Here is a 7,041-nt window from a genome sequence, read left to right on the forward strand (position 1 = left end):
GTACATACAATCACTATGAATTTATACGGGGGGGGGGGGCGGTGCTGTTAGCTGCTCAATTAGCACAATGCCTCTGATAGTGTCGAGATTTTGTGGAACAGTGGTCAGCTCTTAGAAATATTTGAACAAAGCAAGTATCCCAGGAAGGACACAATAGGTGATGTGTAAAATAGATGATTTGAAAGTGTGTAGGCAAACGACTTCACATCAGTTTGCACGTGTAGTTAAAATAAAGTGAAACTCTGGCCTCAGGTTTGTAATGACCAGATTTCGGGAGGACTTTCAAAAGTGTGGCTGGACAGGGAACAAGGTGTCACTGTAAGACGGCTCTGAGAGCAATAGCTGGCATGGCATGCCTGGCTCTTCCCATTCCACCGCAGCAGCAGCACCTCCACACAGCGCCCATAGGAGTCCCCGTGGCAGTCTGTCCCTGGCTGATCACTGGGGGAGGCCATGCAGACACTGAGATGCATGGGGAAGTATTGGGGAGCGCGGAGCTGCTCTATTGATTAGCAGGGCAAGGATGAAAACGGACGAAAGCTGTGCTGTCTACTAGCCACTGGCCATGCGTTACTATTGGTCACTTGCCTTGAGGCAATGCAACTGAGAATTGACTATTTAATTTTAATTCATTTGAACTTCAGCAGCCACATGGGGCGAGTGGCTGCCGTGTTGGGGAGTGCAGTGTTATTTCTGAGGATATGCTTTTCCTCAGGTAATTACGTGTCAATTTTATTTTTATATTCATGATACATTCCTTATGCTGACTTCATCCATATTTTGAAAAATCGAACCCCTTAGAAAAGGTGGGGCATGGACCAACAATTATCCATCAGCTTCCAAAGTGACAGAAAACGCGTTCTTTCTTGTACTTCCTGTGGCAGAAGCCCCTTTACTCCCAGGACCGGCAGCCTTGGTGGCAACATGGATGACCAGTTGGGTCAATAACCAAGGTCAGCCGTTTGAAACCACCAGACTCTCGCCCAGAGGCAGGTGAGGCTTTCTGCTCCCTGGGGCTGTTCTACCCCTTTCTACAGGATCGCTATGAGTCGAACCGGCTCTGTGGTGTTGGGTTTTCTACTCAGAGGAGACCCAGTGCCTCAAGAATGGACTGCCGACCACAAGGCTGGCAGTTCAAAACACCCGCCATTTCTCAGGAGAAAGAGGAGGCTCTCTGCTCTCCTAACGCGTTAGTCTCTCTTCCAAAGGAACAGTACTGCTCTGTCCCATTGGGTCTCTGTGAGTTGGAACCCACTGAGTGGCAGTGGATTTGGTTTGGGTTTGGCTCGACTTTCAGAGCCCCGAGATTCTGGAATGTGCAAGCAGTATTTATTGTCTACTTCCGTATCAGGATTTGCTTCTCCAGTCTCTGCCTTCTGCCGTCCACCCTCAAATCCAGTGGTAATGCTCTTGGTTTAACCGCAACACCTTGTGAAACCCAACAGACACATGTTTTCCTTTATCTATTTCTTCCTTCTCATGATTGACAGTGTATTCTCCTTATAGGGAATTTCCTCTTCCTTGGTGATTATCCTTTCCCCTCTTACAGTTTATGCCATAGTCCTAAGCCAAAGACCCCCTCAATGTACTGCTGTCTCAGAATTTCCCAGCATCCTAAAGGGGGCAGACAGTTACAGGGACAAGCTTACCATAGGTGACTGAACTGTGAACAGTACAACGTGAGAGTTGACGAGGCCCTTGGGCTTGGCCACATCGCACAGAGGGACAGAGCAACTGCTTTGTCAAATGAGTCCTACTTTCCATTGGAATTGCTTGTTTTCGTGTTTTTTTTAGCTTAAATTTCTCTTTATTAAGGCTTCTTCTGTATAAACAACTGTATCTTCATTTCAAAAATCTTCCATAAAACAATGAGCCAGGAATGCAGTCATCCCTTCACCTTCTGTGAGAACAGGTAGCAGAAAACTTGGAAGCAATAGGGTCAATCTGATGCATTTACATCCTCCCCACAAAGCCCCGCACTCCCGGCCCACACAACCTTCTGTGTTAAGGCCAATAACTCGTTCCACATCACTCAGCACGTATTTTAGCGTTCAAGTTTGTTAGGGTTCTTTTCATCCTTACAGCCAATGGAACCTGGCTATAAGGATACCATCGGTAGGTGTCAGGCCTGAATGAATGAAGGCACAGCCATGGCAGAATGAACCTTAAAGTAAGGGATGGTCAAATGGAAATCCTCTGAAAGGCAGCATTTCTTTATTCCCTCCTCTTTTTCCTCGTCTTCCTCTCCCTCTTGTTCATCTTGGTTGCTATTTGTGTTGATTTTTTTTTCAGGTCTTTTCTCTATTGTCCACTTGTAATTTAATTTTACTACTGCTGCTGCAAATATCATTAACGCTCCGCTTTTCCCATCGTTCACATGGACAGAGCTGGAACACCCATGAGTCCTAACCTTGGCCTTTCGGCATTTCCTACCTCTAGTATGTTACTGTTAAGTTGTCCTTTTATGGGCTGCACAGCTTAACCCATACGTGTTTTTGATGTATTGATTTACAAGAATGACTGTGGGAGAGGCTTTTATGTGTCAGAGTATTTTATTTAGATATAAACTTTGGAAGATCCTTCTTGCTCATCGAGTTTGTGAACCTTCTAATACAAGGCTATGATGTTCAGGAAATCATTGTCAAACCTGTGCCATGTTCTTCTAAGTCCATTGCATTGTCTCAGCATCAAAAGTCGGAAGTGGAGAGTGGGTGTTTTGAGAATGATGATGGCAACACATGTACAAATGAGCTGGACACAAATGATGTATGTACGGATTGTAAAAAGAGTTGTATGAGCGCCTAATAAAATGATTTTTTTTTAAAAAAAGCTGTTGGGGAAAATAAAAGTTGGAAATGGTTTTTTTTCTTCTTCATGGTAGCATGCTCACCTCCTGGATGGCCATGATCTTACCAGCCAGGTCCACACACAGTGTGGGTTGAGGTAAAGTGGGGCAGAGACCTGGCAGTCAGCTGGAGAGCCTGTTGATTGCTAACCAAGGGTTATATCTACTTAGGGGGGCATGATTACAGGTAACCACACATCAAAGGAAGGGGCAGTACCATAGGCATACAACCAATAGGAGGGGAAATATACAAAAGCATAACAGGAAGGGGAGGGACTAGGGGTATACATGTGACAAGAAGGGCGGACCCTAGATTCATGATGGCGGCCTAACCTTGGTCACCCTTGGATGGGCTTGACCTCTCTGGGGTCTCCTACAAGGAAACAGTCAACTACTATCCTTATCAAAAGGGAGTGGGTCCTACTTGTTGGGAGATAAACAGTGGTGACTGCTTTCTGTAGAAGGCTGATAGCTCTTAGGGAGGATGACCCCTGACCTACTTCTATTGACCTCCAAGTGTATACCTTGGCCATGGGTAGCAAGCAAAATGTGGCATATATTGTGGGAGACAACTTGGGAGAAATCCTTCAGTTTCCCACAATTCCCCCTTATGTACTCAGACTCTATCTCCAAGTACCAGGAGTCAGAGGTTTTTAAAGAATAGCATGTGATGCTCAATATATTTTCTTTCCCTCACTGTCAACATGTCAATTAGTTGGGTTCCCGTGACAACTGAACTCCACAGGGTACCCACAGTCTGCTCAGGAAGACTGAAAGCCCAGCAAAGATTGATCTTGCAGGGTCACAAGCTTCAGTCACAGTTCCTCAACACGACCCAGGAGCATTATCCAGTGGGGAAGGAGACACTCCTGGTCTATACCTGGCAGAACACTGCCACTTCCACTACAGAGCGCCCTCTGACGGCATTCCCTCCCTGGTAAGGCTTCAAATGAGAAACAGACCAGCTCCTCACCACAAGCATTTTGAGGTGTCTGAATAAAACATGAGAGAACTGTAAACGTGTTTGTGAGCCAGAAGCCACTTGATGGCAATAGGGAGTTTGGGTTGTGTGTGTGTGTGTGTGTGTGTGTGTGTGTGTGTGTGTGTGAGTAAATACAATAAAATGCAAACATGTAAACTCTGCTTTTGGCAAAAGTAAATTGAAATCTTGAGTTGTATGTTTTTGGTGTCTACATTTCCATTAATTCAGATCCATGGTTTTTTTTCAAGGTGTGGTAGTTATATAATCGTTTGTCAATTTGAGGATTAGGAGTGAAGGGGTGGAGTCTAGCCTGTCAATCATTGCATAGCCAATGAGGCCTCTGTGTGGGCATGGCCTTCTCCTGAGGATTCTGGGAACTCCTGCATTTCCTCCTTGGAGCCGAGACACTCTCTTGGCTCACTCCCTTGGAGACTCTACTGACAGGACTGAGCCTCAGTTCCTGTGAGACATCCTCCTTGACAAGCCACATGGAGACAGGCTGATGGCAGCCAGTGCCCTCCCTGAGCTGGAGGAACCACAAGAAGACCCCTGCCAACACTGAGATGCTTACAACACCACAGGATCCACAAGACTTCCCACCCAGTGGCCTGTGATTCGGCATCATTGCATGTGTTTGGTGAGGCTGAAAAGGATGTCATTGATTTGTATCGGACATATGGGCTAATATCGGACTTATGGACTTGATCTGCACTGGGCTGGGATGTGTTCTCAACATATAATTACTCTTGTATATAAAGCTCTTTCTTTTTGTTTCTTTTAAAAAATATATGGAACGTTTCACGAATTTACATGTCATCCATGCACAGGGGCCATGCTAATCTTCTCTGTATCATTCCAATTTTAGTGTATGTGCTGCTGAAGCGAGCACATAAAGCTCTTTCTTATACACAGATGAATTTCCATGAAATTAGTTTCGCTGTCTACCCAGATTAACACGCAAAGATTCTACTTAAGTTACATGCTGCTTTAAATAGGGTATTGGGAATATACTCATCTACCTAACTGTACCACATCATAATTGTAGCCTGACATATGGGGTAAAATTTGCTTGCATTTGAATCCTGGCTCCACAGCTCACCTACGTGTGCCTCAGCTATGCGTCTCAAGCCCCAAGACTGGGCTTACCTCGGTGACAAAAAGAAGCGTGGCCTGCTCCCCTAACAAGGTGGTTGAAATGGACCAGGGTTTTTCAAAGTGGGAGAAGTTAGCTCAGGGTTCTCTATTCTCCATTTCTTGCCTGCTCTTTCCTTTTTAAAAAATAATTAACATGAATATTTTCTACTGAACCAGTATACTCACTGACTTCTAACGATGAACATCGAGCCATTGCTAGAAAGGAGGTTTTTTCTTCTGTTTTCCCCTGCAGTATAAAAAAATAGATAATAAGTTGTATAACTTTGAAGTATACTGTTTAATTAAAAATGTAATATATACCTATGTGACCACCACCTATATCAAGACACAGAACAGTTACATAACCCAGAAAGCTCCATCGTATCTCCTCTCAGTCAATACCAGCACCAGCACCAGCACCAGCATCACACGCGCAGGACCGCTCTATGGGCTTGTGTGGCTATCAAGGTATTTCTGTTTCTGACGTGTCTCACTCAGCATGAAGCCTATGGATTCACCCGTACTGTGGAACGTGTCAGTGGTTCATTAGATTACACAACTTTCAAAAACTTCTCCCAGTTTATGTGTATGCCTATATATTGCTTTGGACAATTATATAAAAACATGCTTACATAAAAGTTTTGACTCATAGCTAAAGCTGCGGGGAACATTCTAGCACACATCCTTTGGGGGCAAACATAAAATCTAGGATTGGAATGGCCGGATCCTAAGACAAAGGCCTATGTTTGTCTTTATAAGAAAGGGCCCAGCAGTTGACTAAAGTACTCTCCCCACATGCCCAGCAGCAGTGTGTGAGCCACAATGTCCCGTGTCCTTACTCTATTTGACGTGATAATTTCAGCAGTGTGTGAGCCGCAGTGTCCCGTGTCCTTACTCTATTTGACGTGATAATTTCAGCTAGGTTTGGAGTGCGTGGAGTGTTTGTCACATTGTAGCTGTCATTGGCCTTTCCCTAAAGAATAATGTTAGACAGTTTTTCAAATGCTAATGATTAACCATTTCATTGGCACATCATTCACATACCACACAATTCAAGAGTTCAAGCACATTAGAAAGAGTTGTGCAAGCACTACCGCCTTCAATATTAGAACATCTTCTTCCTGGGGCCCAATGTGGCTACCTCCCCACTTCCCCGTCCTCCCTGGCATGCCCCAAAGTACTAATCCAGTCCCTATGTCCATAGATTTACCTATCTGGAACGCATATGCAGAAAAACACACAAAATAAAAACTAAACGTCAAAACCAACGGCACAATAAAAGAGAGAAAAACCTCAATCAAAAAGAAAATAGTAAAAACTAGAAAAAATTTAAAACGGGTCAAAGGGAAATCAAGTGAAAAGGTGTTACATTGTGTGTGAGGAGCCTGCTAAAAGTTTTGCAGTCCTTTAAAAACCTGGATTATGGGCGTGATCAAGGGTAATGTAACCAAGAGGAATTACTGAAACCCAAATGAAGGCTGAGCTTGATAGTGGGACAAGAGGAAATTAAAAGGAAATAGAGGAAAGAGCTAGGAGGCAAAGGACATTTATAGAGGTCTAAATAAAGGCATGTTCATATGTAAATATATTTATATATGAGGATGGGGAAATAGATCTATGTGCATATATTTATAGGTTTAGTATTAAGGTAGCAGATGGACATTGGGCCTCCACTCAAGTACTCCCTCAATGCAAGAACACTTTGTTCTATTAAACTGGCATTCCATGATGCTTAGCTTCCTGACACAATCGCTGAAGACAAAGCAGGTACATAAGCAAATGTGGTGAAGAAAGCTAATGGTGCCTGGCTACAGAAAGATACAGCATCTGGGGTCTTAAAGGCTTGAAGGGAAGCCAGCAGCCACCTAGCTCAGAAGCAACCAAGCCCACATGGAAGAAGCACACCAGCCTGTGTGAGCATGATGTGTTGAAGGGATCAGGTATCAGGCATCAAAGAACAAAAAATCATATAATGTGAATGAGGGAGAGTACGGAGTGGGAACCCAAAGCCCATCTGTAGGCAACTGGACCTCTCCTTACGGAACGGTTGCGGGAAGGAGATGAGCCAGTCAGGGTGCAG

The 7,041-nt window shown here is 44.3% G+C and overlaps 1 non-coding gene across 1 annotated transcript; it reads right to left on the reverse strand.

Annotated features, from left to right (window-relative positions):
• Positions 1 to 4,609: 4,609 nt before the first annotated feature.
• On the reverse strand, positions 4,610 to 4,716 carry LOC142457483 (U6 spliceosomal RNA). Its single transcript, XR_012786211.1, has one exon. It is a non-coding gene; the product is annotated as a U6 spliceosomal RNA (small nuclear RNA).
• Between the last annotated feature and the right edge of the window lie 2,325 nt (positions 4,717 to 7,041).

The sequence above is a fragment of the Tenrec ecaudatus genome, chromosome 9 (genome assembly GCF_050624435.1).
Source record: "Tenrec ecaudatus isolate mTenEca1 chromosome 9, mTenEca1.hap1, whole genome shotgun sequence".
NCBI lineage: Eukaryota > Metazoa > Chordata > Mammalia > Afrosoricida > Tenrecidae > Tenrec > Tenrec ecaudatus.